Source organism: Rhopalosiphum padi, chromosome 3, assembly GCF_020882245.1.
Source record: "Rhopalosiphum padi isolate XX-2018 chromosome 3, ASM2088224v1, whole genome shotgun sequence".
Lineage (NCBI taxonomy): Eukaryota > Metazoa > Arthropoda > Insecta > Hemiptera > Aphididae > Rhopalosiphum > Rhopalosiphum padi.
Genome location: NC_083599.1, coordinates 62,878,279 through 62,892,268, shown reverse-complemented (window position 1 = coordinate 62,892,268; position 13,990 = coordinate 62,878,279). Strand labels below are relative to the sequence as shown.

Sequence of the window (13,990 nt, the reverse complement as noted above, 5' to 3'; positions counted from 1 at the left end):
TCTCGTTTCAAAGGATAACGTAATTCACACTGCCGCAGAGGTGCTACCGTGCAAAACAAAGGTCATATTTTAGGGATAATTTTTAGGTTCAAATCCACCCTTGAAATTGAGTTTATATCCCGAAATATATACCCTCCTTTGGTATTCTTTATGAATAAATGCGGCGTAAAAAAGACGTGTCACTGGGCGACGGCGGCGGCGGATTATTCGTTCACTCCGCGCGCTGCAAGTCTTATATATAATGTACTGTCTGTACGACTATCTCTCATCCAGTATGCATATTATATAACATTGTTCTTTTCGCCTCGTCAATTTAACGAAACATTGTTTAAACTATTGCCGTCGTCTATCATTTGTAGGATATCGTTGCATTAATATCCGTTGTACTATACACGTACATAATAATACTTCAATGAGAGCAAGGTCGGCCATTGATTGGTAAAATAAAAAAATTGTTTTTACCTTCAGTTGCACAGCATTTTTAATATAATAGGAAATATTCAAACGGAAGGACGAGTTGGAGACTTCAACTTGAAGTTTTGTTAATTTGAACTTTTTGACGTATATCTACTGATGAGTAACTTTTTTCGGTTCTCATAGCCTTAATTAAATTTGCATAAACATATTATCAATATTTGGCGTTTTAAGTTTAACGAACAAGTTTTAGTATTTTTCAACTGGAGCGCAATTCAATTTAACAATTTTAAACAAACTGTACCTATATAAATCAAAAATTAAATATTTTATACCTATCACATAAAATTGTGTTAATTTAATAACGTTTTACTTAGTTTTCGTAGATACTGCGGGGTATCTGCGGGGTACGCCCGCCCAACACCAGTATCCACTATGTAGTAGAATTGAAACAATGTGAACAAGATGTATTCCGATTAAGTAAATTTAAGTTTTCTTTTATAATTATAACGCTTACCCGATATTATTTCAAAAATGTAATCAAATATTATTCTTTGACTCGTTTAAGTTTATTTTCTTTTGCCTCGACTTAATCGAGTTATAATTATTCATAATCTAGGTACTCAGTCGATTATGTGCATTTTATACGCGATACGCCGGTTAGTACCTATATATCTTATAAGTGTTATTGAGTTGGGTGGGCGTAGGCTGAGGTCGCAAATATCAATAATTTGACGATTAATTAATAATCTTATGGATTTGAGATGTGCTGTCATAGGTGTTAAATACGCGTTAGTTTTCCACCCCCACACGTAACCAAATCAAATTTTCGCCGCCCATCGGTTAATAATATGACAATATCATTGTTACGTCAATTTTCTCGTCATTATATATAATATCATATAGTAATACCTACCGCACCGCATACCTATGTATATTGTGCACATATTATACACTCGAGTCGCGATCGAGGCACTCGTAATACGTGTAAGACAAACAACAAATAATCGCATGGTATATTATTATAATATTCATATATATATATACGATATACAATATACACACATTACGCAATGCTAAATAGGTACACGATAATAGTATAACTATACTATACACCTATAATACGCGTACCTATATAGTGAATAGACGAAAGAGTCCGCGAGTACAATAATAATATTATAACATTGTACTCGGCCGTGTCGTATTCGTAACTTTTCTGCACACGATAATAGAATAATATTCTCCTTTTGTGCTCGCCCGTCGGCGGCTCTTAATAATTCCTTCCTACCTATCTGCCCTCCCGGCCCGCCTATAGCCTACATAACCGACGCCGCGGGAGGAGGACCGTCGTCGTCCGCTCGCGGTGGAGACGCGATGGCTGCGCGCACCGGGTGCCAAGACCGCCGACGCCGCCGTTAAAAACGGTATACGATTCGAGACCGACCGACTTGCAGCTGCTGGCGACCGCCGTATTGCGCGCGCCGCGGACGGTTTTTTTTTTTAAATATTATTATTATTATTTGACTGCAAAATAGTCGTGCGCCAAACACGGGATTGTGTCCCTAGGATTTTTTTCTAGGTTACGCGAGTCTGCCGTGTCCTGCAGGCGAAAAAACGCGAGCTTGCGCGCAAAGTCGTGAGCCGATAAATTAAAATCCAGAAATTTGTCCGTTACATACGTACATATTATTATTGTACACACATTTCATACAAGAATTAATGTCGTTTCGTCGTGTTTATAATTAATATAGATTGAAATTATCAAAAAAAAATAATTACTAATTGGTCCAAAATGTAAATGAAACTGCTTTTAAAACTACTTTTTTTCGGGACACAATTCGTTCACTGATATGTTTTTTTTGTCGGTGATTTTATCGTTTTGTTATTATAACCGTTGCGTTGACCGAGGTGTCGCATACATACGTTTATATAAAAAAAAAAAAAATAGAAATTCTCGCCCTTGTAATAATATAACGAATACAAATATAATATTGTGTATGCGCGAGGTATGACGCAGTTCCGTTGGACTTCATTTCGACATGGGTTAGGCGTGAGAAGAGCGCGAAAACTTATCCCTTTTTAGCTGAATTTTTCCCAACTACCTCTATAATTGAACACTGCTTATATTTATGTTATAGACGGTAAATGTTGTTATTAAAAAATCATTAAATGAAAATTGATAACTTGAAAATGTTTAACTGTCAAACGATACAATATCATTGCAATTTAAATTCCAATTATAATAACTACCTACCTACAAATTCTGCAATAGGTAGACTGTACTCTTTTTTTATTTCGACGATTTTTATACAACAAAGGCGGTCCTGCACTTATATGACTCTTTTGACACATTCCTCATTTTAACAGTGTTTAAAGTCTGCCGCGCATGCGTAAAATAAGCGAATAGAATTCCAATAGTCATCACTTTTGTATGATTAACAATAATGACTAATGAGTAAACTAAGGTTTTATCTTAAATCTAATAGGCATCCTCTCTATGATCAACGATTATTAATTCTATCTACAACGTTGCGGCAACGATAGATAAATAGCTTACGACTCGTTTATACGTACAACGCATATAGTGTATTGTTCTAAATCTGAACACACCGCACCCTTAAATTACGCCATTGGTTATGAACAAAGTTATGTAGTTCAGTAGCAATGTTGACCGCATCGTCTGTCTTGACTAATCCGTCTCGTCGGATGTATACATGTTATATTATCATAGGTATTATAATAATATAGCAACGGGAGCGCTAACGGATTAAATGGATATTATATATATATTATTATTTATTATACACACGACGCTACACGGCGACTACGGAAACAATGACGTTACGATAACACAATAACCATAGCAAATCTCAAAAAAATTCAAACTCGCGTTTAATTTATCTGTATTAATTAAAGGATTCGTATTTTTAAGATTATTGAAAGTATAGTGATGTGCTGGGAGTTAGGAATATTCTCTTACTTATTGAGAAATTTCTTAAAAAAAGTTAATTATATTTGTACAAAAAGAACGAAAGTACTAGAAAAACAATATTTGATTAATGTATTTTATTTCACATCAATTCGCTAAATTGCTTTGTTAACCAATATAATATTGATAACGATAAGAAATATATTATTATAGATTATAATTGATTAATATAAAATTATAGAAATACTTCGTTATTCGTTATTTTATTTTACACAAATAAAACTTTTATGTTCATTGATCATATTTTTACAAACTTAAAACATTTTTAACAAAAATTGCTATTATAAATGGCAGGTAGTAAAAAAAATCGGCGTATTCATTATATTATCCAGAAAAAAATAAAAATGGAAAAAAGATATTTTAGTGTATTTCTTGGAAATTGCAATATTCTTAAAAAAAAGCCACATTTAATTAAAAATTGATATTTGAAACGTAAGAAGAATGTTTAAAAAAATTATAATGTTCCCGATAAATTTCAATCTTGGGAATATTCCGGGGATTTCCTAAAACTAAATTCCCGTAAATTTGTATATTAAATGAGACCCTGTTGAGATTGGAACAACATTTTCACTGTGGAGAATCAAAATGTCATCACGATCTGTTTAAAATCGTCTGTTATCGTGGCCTATATAAATTTTAATACTACACTGATAGGCTAGTATCATAAAACTTTATTTTACTATAAAGAATGACCTATTTCAGATATCAAGGTTTATCTTAAGCGTTACTATTAATAAAAAAAAAATCTAACGCGATTTTGATCAGGTTTCCTAATATACATTTTAGATAATCCTCACGTGTGTATTATTTTTAATGTTGTATAATAAATTAATATGACGTGTTGTCGGCGTAAATCCAAATTGTTAAAATGCCCCATAAACTCTATGACAGTATGTCTTTAAACATCTCGAGTCGGCATTTCAGCATGTGTCATAAATATAATATATGTTATTGTATCAACCGTGAAAAATATTATACACAATTTTACATAATATTTACTATTAACTCAATCGCCTCTCATTGACTCCTCTTCACTACTCATCATCAATCTGGCCAAATCGATTACAGTTTTCGTTTTTCCGGAACATTTCACTAATTCTTTTTTTTTATCATTGACAAATTGCATGATGTGAATAGTATATAATGGACAACATTTTTCACCTACCCAATGTTGTTTTCAATAACAAAAAATGCAATCTCTTCGTAATGTAATAATTATAAAATATCTTCAGGCAGTAAGAAATATATAACGAAAATGGTTTTTTTTATCGTTTCACTGGGGATGATTTTTTTTTACTCTTTAATGCCAGATTGGACAGTGTACCACTCTGCTTCGTTCGTTGTGGTCGCATTCAGACGAAATCGATGTTATCTCAATCAAAATGATCACTCTGCGCAAAGCAATCGGAGAGAAAAAACTGTATAAACCGTACGGCTTACACAATGTACATATACACTATATGTAATATATATCTTTTATATATATCATGTTCTGGCAAAAATACTGAAATGACGCCGCCGCCATAATAATATTATACAACTCGCGGCGTAGTATTTTAGCAGGCCACAGCAGAGATAAGAAATAGGAGTCGGGGGAAAAAGAAAGAATAAATAAATGAGAGAAAAAAAAACCTCCGAAACTGCTTCCTCCCGCGGCGGTGTTCGACGATTTATTTATGACGATCCCGACGCCACAAAAGGCTTAAGTTCAGTGCCGTTTCATATAGCTAGCAAAGTCGTTTTTAACTATTATATCCGGCTCGCTTATTATTACATTATTATTATATAATATTATAAGGTAGATACAAAATTCACTTTGCACTAAGCTCGTTTTTGTTTCACTCGAACGCGAACGCACAAACGACACCTATTCATATGTGTTATTATACATATACACTTAAGTATTAAGTATAGATATGCGCATAACGTTATTATACGTGTACAGTAAATACGTAATATAATATTCAATAAGCACGAGGAGACTACAATATTATAATGGTTGTCTTTATTATTTCACTGCTACCATTTCCCACGATTTTCTGTTTTTTTTTTTTTATGGGGAAAAAGGCAACGCCAATAATATTTTTTCTTAGTCACATTATTATTATAATAATGTTCAAAATCGGTCGTATTTTCGTGGCATACAGTTCTGATCCCATTCGGTTAAATAAACGCGTGAATTGTCTGTGTGTATACACTGTGCAGTGTTCGGTCGGAAAGCTTCGGTACTGTGATGGCAGTAATACAATAATAATCCGTTTCGTATTATATTATTGTTATCGACGAGGTAGCGCAAGCGACTCGTTAAGGACATTTCTCAATGTCCTAAAAACTTCAGATACAATTTTTTTCCTCCGTTAAATGTATGTACTTATTGCTTGGAGGATTTAGTTAGAGCTTTCGAGAGGTTCAATATTTAATAGCAAATTTAGAAAATATCTCGGACAAGGAATTATTAAGTGGATCAAGTTTTAAAATACAATTTATATTGTGTTTTTAACAATGATTTATTATCATTAAAAATCAGTAAAAAAATAAAAATAAAACGATAAACGAGCTACCACCAAATGAAAAACAATAAAATATGTTTCACATATTATTATTACTCTACCGTTGTTGTAGTTATTATTTTTTCTTATATACTTAAATAACCACAATATAGTATATTAATTAATAACAACAAACGAATAAAAACGAATATTATTGTACACATTTTTTTTTATTATTTTTAACAAATAACAAGAAGACCGCGATTGGTGCAAGTTATGTATACGCGTGTACGCGTATAAAAATATACGATTATAATAAAAATTATAACGTACCATTGATATAAGTGAAAATGTTTACATTTTATTTCCAACAAATGTCACGTAGAAGTACAGAATGACGTGGAATAACATTAATAATAATAGTAAAACAACGGGTTATTATTATTCCCGTGTTTACCGTTATTCAAAATCGATGAACAGATATCATGTTATCATATTAAACGAGAGCGTTGTTTAATCTCGACACCGAGCCCCATGAATCAAAAGCAGATCCGAATCTACGAGTTAATTAATTAGGGTCGGATATACGGGTAAAACATTCAGAGAGACACAGAGAGAAATAATAATCACGGGATTGTATTGGCACGCGCAAAAAAGCTCGGTTAGCGCTAAATTGGCTACATTTTGATATACTTAATCGTGTAAACACGATACTATAGGTATTTAAGTGTGTTATTATTGTTGTAATTCATCGCTGTGGTCGAACATGTATAGTATAAAGAATAATAATATATTTGACAGGATTGATAGGTTTTGACTTTTATAATTTTTGTAATTCAGACAAACCGACAGAAGCTATAGCAAATGTATTACCTATTTGCTCAGCGAATAAGAAAACTACATCAACGGCGACAGCGATAATAGCAATAACACGATGTGAAACAATATTATTTATTTGTTCTACTAATATAATACGCTTGTTTTATTTGCATTCTGTACTATGCATATATACATAACACAATAAGAGTAACAATATCAACATTAAACTTGTTTATTCATACTTATTTTTTATTTTTATTTTTTCACAGACACTATTACTTTTTTTTTTACCCAAGTTGTTCCACGGACGGTCGGTCAGTCGGTCCTCAACCATTTGAATCTGAATAAAGGTTTTTTTTTTAACATTCGTGAATTTTAAATGGTCTATTGTCGTTTATTTATTTATTTTTTTTTATCCTCGTGTCACTCCAGCGCACAGTAGTCAGATCTCTCTCTATCTCATTTGAACCGCATCATCCCACCCCGACAGAATCTTTTAACTCGAAAAACAAAGCCGTATAGGTATATAATAATATAAATTCCGCAGCGCATGTATACGATCTGACAAACCGAGTGTTCCGTGGATTTTTTTTCCTTTTAAAGATGTCGGTATATAACGCTATTAAGGACATTATTAGAATTTAAACGATAAAACGGAATACTGTAATTTATATGGTTTTGCGGAGAAGAATAACAGCAATGCTTTTGTATTCCCCTCCCCAACCAACCAACCTCCCACTCATTTTATCGTATTTACCATTACCGCGAGAAGCATTGAATAATGACATTATTATTATTTATCGACTCTCACTCACATTAATGGGCATTATTAGGCGTTCAACAGCTGCTGTACGGGGCGTTATAATCGCATGTTGCAGTGCGTGTACCGTCTTCACGTTATACTTTACATCCAGTGGTCCATACAGTGTTGTTTTAAATATACTAATAATACTGATGTAAACCAACTTACACAACAACTACAGGGGATAATCACAATTAGAGTGGGGAAAAAACGTCTACAATATTGAAATTTCAAAGTTTTACATTTTGTTATCGTTAAAGGATTCGAAAAATAGTTTATGTAAATTGGACTAAACTGAATTTACCATCGTTTTTTTTGTTTTTGTTTTGGAAAGGGGGGGAGCTGACGTCAACCACGAAGGTAAAACGAAAGCGAGTCTTATTGATTTTTAGAAGAAAACGACCGTGTAAGAAAATGGTATCTATAATTTGGAGGAAAATGGTTACGACCGGAGAAATAAATAAAACGCAAATGTTTGCAAAAACAAGATACGTTGCTTGTTTTTACTGCATTCGACTATATTGTATGCCATATTATACTGCAGTCTTGGCAGTGAAGCCTAACTGTATTTCATTCGATGCCCGGCGATTACACTGATATTATGTACGGGTTGACTTGATTTTACATTTTAAATATCGTTCGAACGTTTCGCATAAAACATTTCTTTCATCAAGGACAATAGGAATTATGGTTTTCCTCGATGAATAGAACGGACGACAGACGCCCATGCCAAGACGGTTGCCGCTGACAACTCTATTTATGCCGTTTAAGAGATTTAAAAACGTTTCAATAATTTCGTTCGTATCACATACGCACGCAAGTATATTGCCTACACGAAGCATAAAAATAATATTTATACACAAAATATATACATTTATGCGTATATTTGTGTGTGTGTGTGTGTGTGTGTCGTGTGTTGTGTACGTATATGAGTCACGCTGAAACTAAACGACACTGGAAATACGTCGTAAATATTAATATGTACATATATTACTGGAAAGTTTGGTTTTACTGCGTTCTTTCTAGTGGCGTTTTCGGTTTTTGTACCCAAGTTATTTGCATGGTAAATTGTTTGGATGAACTAAAAAATAAATACTGATAAAAAAAAGTTCAATTTTTTTAAAATTTAATAAAATAGCAGCGCGTATTTATTTATTTTTAAGAAACTCAAACAATAAAATAATATGGTAATCGTTTGCGTCATATTATTGCAATTCTATAGATAGGTATTAATGATTTATAATTATATACAATTTAATATATTTATAACCATTTATCTCTTATTGTATTAATTTAGTACAATATATTATACTAGACCTATAAGTTTTTATAAGACATTATAAAGATTTATAAGTATTTATAATTATTAATTTAAAAAGTCAGTAAATAATTCAAAATATTATCTTACAACTGTTCCATTTGAGAATATAAAGTAAAAGATTTCTCTTTGACGAATACAATTAGAAGTTAGAGCGCTTAGTAAATTCCGGAGTAAATTCAATTTAAAATCGACTTATTGTAAGCTATAAAGCGAATTCCATGATTAAAATACCATAAAAATACTAAACTACGTTTCTTAACTGACGTTAAACTGTTTATATTATATTCTATTATTTTAAAATATTTTTATAAAATTATTGTGTATTTGTATTGTACTAATCTGTTTTTAAATCAGTAAAAAAAAATAATAATCCTACATAACAAATAATTATAAAATAGTAAAGTATTAGCGATAAATTAAATATAATTAAAACTTCCGTTTAACAGTAATATTAATAATCATACTAATACCAAAAAAAAAAAAAAATGCGTATAATATATTATTATTATGATAATTGATAACTGACAAGTCATATTTATTATAGTAGAACTTAATGTGATTTTATTAAATGTTCCTATAGTTTTGTGATTTATCTTCAACGTACAATTTGAAATAGCTTTAATAATGCGTTTATATACGTATATATAAATTCCATTCTTAGGTGTATTTATATATTATTTTATGTATTTTAATTCTACAAGCTCTTGTATGTAAAAAAAAGAATTTTAAAATCTGAATTAAAGTATGTAAGTACATAATATTGTTAAATTATAGATATTATATGTGGTGAAGTATGATTAAAACTAGGTATTGTAGTATATATTATATATACTACAGTATATTACTATATATTGTAAGTCGAAGTATCTGCCAGACAATTTATTTTATACTTATAGCGTTCCAAACATTTTAAAAATTATATAATTGTGGTAATATGAAAGCTATTTTTATTTGGTATAATTCATTTAAAAAAATCAAAAATGCCTAAATATAACGCAAAGTTGGTAACTATCTTTTTTTAATAACATTCCTTATTTTCAACATAAAAATAATAATGTATGACATACAAATTATTTACCTATAATGAATTCATTATCATTCGTTATAATATCATTATAATTACCAAATAGCAAACAATAGTTTCCTTAAAACGTCTTGGATGAATAAACACGCCCTGCAGTACCTACCTATATTTTTTTTAACTATCATATAAAAAATATTATCTTTTGACATTAATTATATAGGTAAGGCACCTTATAAAATATAATTATACTTAAAGTCGATATTATCTTTATTAGTATAGTTAATAAAAATAAAAAACGATTGTCTGGTTTTGCTGTAGTGTGTGTCATTCATTTGTTTTAAAAACCTTATTATACTTTATTTTTTTTTTTACTGATAAAATATTTGGTAATCAACGGAGGCTATAAAAGCTTGTGCTCACGTTTCATTAAACAGATACCTTCCGATATTAAATTCACACATAACCACCCTCGTAATACGACTGGTCATCCAATAATATCCGTGAGGGTTAACAATAACATAATCAATTCTGTTGATTGATATCGGTTAAGACAATTCGGCCATTCAGAAATTAATCAGAAAAGTGGATCACGCCACCACATTGATGAGAAAGTGAGCAATACTAAATTATCAAAATTTTGAATTGGGGTGAATATTTCAGGGGAGAAATATATAGAGATGGAAGTAAACACGAATAGCGGCTGCGGTGACCGTGAAGCGACTGACGAATATTTCCCTCCGCCTATTATCCTACATAATATACGAGTAGGTACCTACTACCTATTACTGTTTAGCTTTCCTTAAACGACTTAAAACTGTATCTATAAAATAAATTAATAACATATAACATATATTTTTAACAATACGATTTAAATAAATTATATTATATATTTTATACAAACATAATTTCAGCATTGCCGTATACACGTTCGATTCAGCAAAATATAATCCCCCACAGTGTAATTAGGGAAGGGGATTGTTTCTATACATTATTATTTCATAATTAAATGTTCGTAGTGCCACAAAAAGCGCAGTTAGATCGCAAAAATTATTTTACTACGGTATAACATGGTAATTCGTCATTTTGAGAACGTTCTAAAACGTTTTTTTTTATACTGCCAAAAGCAAAAGAAAAATGGGGTTACTCCGCTCGGTATTGAAACGGCCTAAATCATTTACTATACATATTATATAAGTTTGTGTATGTGCGTGTGTGTAGGATGTATTGCTCGGTATACATTTTATAAGTATATATATTCTGGAGCCTAACTTCCTATACTCGGCCAATGTTTAATAATAATAAAATACTATATAGGTCACCGATAATTTTTTTCAAACTTTTAACTGCTATTTTAAACTCTTTTATATAAACCGTACGCTGCAGCAGTACCTAAATAATAATTTGCTGTGCTCGGCTGCATACGATGCGTGTCCTATATGTATAAATGCAGTTGCCGAGAATGACAATTTTGGCGAGTTAACATTAAACTACAAACGTATAATACGTGTATTATATTTTTATAAATTGCATTGAATCTATTCCTAAATTTAAAAGGAAAAAAAAATAATGTTTTGCCGTACTTACAGACATGAGCTGAGAATTTGAGATTAGACGGACATATAATATTAAATCTAAACGCATTCACGTATGAGTGGTTTGGATTGCACGGGGAAATTCTAATAAAAGTTAATAAAATATAATAAATGTATACATTCGGTTTATAATAGGTGTTTATTATAATATACTGCAGAATTCCACTATTTCTATTGTAAAACATTACCTATAAATATACCTAATATATACGAATCAGAAACTTCTCAAATAGTGGCAATATAAATTTTTTATCGACATATTTTTTAAAATTAAATAGGCAATATTTTTTTAACGACTTATATATGCTTTGCAACCGTTTCATTATCCATGTGCGTATAAAAGTTATATTATATCTAACCGTGATCAACTATTACGGTAGCGTGGTGCACGTTAAGTCGCAAGCCCCCCCGTTTAACCCCCCAACCCCCGATTGGAAAATAAACAAATTAACTATAGATTTGCAGACGTTAAAAAATAATTGGAGCGAAAAATTGGAAAACGTTAAAAATTTTCATCCAACCGGCGTTGTTATCTAAGCCATGTAATAAACGGGAATAATGTTTGTTTCGTGAGAACTATTATGGAATTTTTTTTCTTTTTATCAGAATCCGTGTAATAAAAACACATATACACACTACTCACACGAACCGTACCGCGCGATAAGACGGAAAATTGAAATCTATTATAATATAATTATACAACAAGTTTAATTTATTATTTATACACGGTTGTTGTGCGTCCCTTCGTGTCAAGTTTAAGCAAAGTTTACGGTGTAATACCTAAACGATTAACATAGGTACTTTGTCGCATATATATAGGCGGTAAATTTAATATTGTATATTAAAATTTAAAAATATTACGTAATGTATACGAATAATAACGTGATAAAAATATTAAAATATCGTCTGTTCGTACTTACCTCTCTATAAATATATATATATTATAATATCGCAGTCTTGTGCGGGCGAGATTGGTGTAGCAGCGTGTACAGTGGCTGCTGTGGCGCGGCGGCGGTGGGGTGCAGTACCGCGGCGGCTGAACGGGACCGGTTCTCGCGGGCGGACGAAAGAACGAAAAGTACGATAATGATATACGTACGTGTTATAAAAATAATGACGCCGAGCGGAAAAAATTTAAAGCCGAGTGGGGAAAAAAATTTATTTTTCCCAAAATTTTCGATACCGCGAATTTTATCCGGATAAAAAATTTGAAAAAAAAAAAATAAAATAAAATGTTAATATAATTTTTTTTTTTTAAATTCGGTGGGCTTACGAGGGGTCGGTGGGGATGTCGGCGGCGGTCGGTGTATAGGTGTCTCGCGACGGGCGGCGTGTACGTGTGGGTGTGTGTGTGTGTCTATGTGTGTGGTGGTGGTGGTGGTGGCGGCGGCGGCGGCGACGGCGTCGAGCTGCAGTGTGTTATTATACCGCGCTAGGCGTATAACGCTCGTGGCAATGGTCTGCTGCAGTTGTAGTCGTAAGACGGACTGTCGCGCGGTCTGCGTGGCGGGTCCGCGCTCGTGTACGGGTTGCGAGTTGCGACGACGTCGAGTGGCGCGGCGGCGGCGGTTTCGGCAGCGACGGTTTCGACAGCGTCGGCGGCGGGGAGGGCCGGAGCGATGGCGAGCGAGGCGACCGAGCGTCGGGCGGGCGAGGGACGGACGCGGACGGACGGACGGACGGACGACGGCGACGACGGCAGACGAAACGATATTATGCCGCCGCCGCGGACGACGCGGGCGCGCGCGGTAAGCGTGGGCGGTGGCGGCGCGGAGACGCAGCCGCCGTGGTTGGTATCGCCGCCGGGCGGAGCGCCACAGTCGTCGGCGCGCCCGCCACCATCCGCCGGCGCACGGTCGGCGATAACTTGCCGCCCGCTAGCCCGTCACACACACACGCGGCGCGCCGACACCGCTGCCGCCGCCGCCGCCGTAGTTTGCCGGCCGGCCGCCAGAGGATCGCCGAGGACTCGACTGGCGCCTATCGCCGCCGCCGACGCGACGCCCGAAAACCGCACCGACTGCACGGTTTCGCTCCCTCCCTAGCGCGCGCTTCGCCCGTCCATTTCGCGTCAGCCAGTTTTCGTTACGCCGCGTTTTCTCTTCTTTTTCATTTCACCCCCTCGCGCTTCCCCCCCGACCATTGCTCGCGGTAAAAATGAGTTATTTTTTTTCCGTTTTTCCTCTACTCTAACCGCAGTGTACGACGCGTTTTCCTATAATGTGCGGCACTATATACCACTACCCTTGTTGTACGTATTAGTTCTATATAGTTCTCGGCCGCAGTCTCATTATCGCACGTCTGGCCGCCACAGTCGACCATAATATTATCATTATATCATACATTAGGTGCATAGGCGTATATATTTTGGAATATCATTTTACGAGGGAGTCTCAAAGATTAATTATTATCGTGTATACGAGTTACGGGTCGAAGAGATCTATTATTATCTATGCACTATATATTATAGCTACTCAGCTACCCATCAACCCTAACGCCGCATCACCACAGAGCTGTTATATTTAAACTCAGATTTGCTT

General features: G+C 33.9%; 1 protein-coding gene across 3 annotated transcripts in view; it reads right to left on the bottom strand.

Moving 5' to 3' along the window:
• The window catches only part of LOC132924000 (protein muscleblind), a 170,295-nt gene extending 157,246 nt beyond the window's left edge, over positions 1–13,049 (bottom strand). For 2 of the 3 annotated variants that reach the window (XM_060988050.1, XM_060988051.1), the window contains exon 1: positions 12,371–13,036. The gene's annotated coding sequence lies outside the window, so the exon portion shown is untranslated. Of the gene's footprint in view, positions 1–12,370 lie in introns of all 3 variants that reach the window. The other variant, XM_060988053.1, reaches the window with a different exon arrangement.
• Positions 13,050–13,990: the final 941 nt, after the last annotated feature.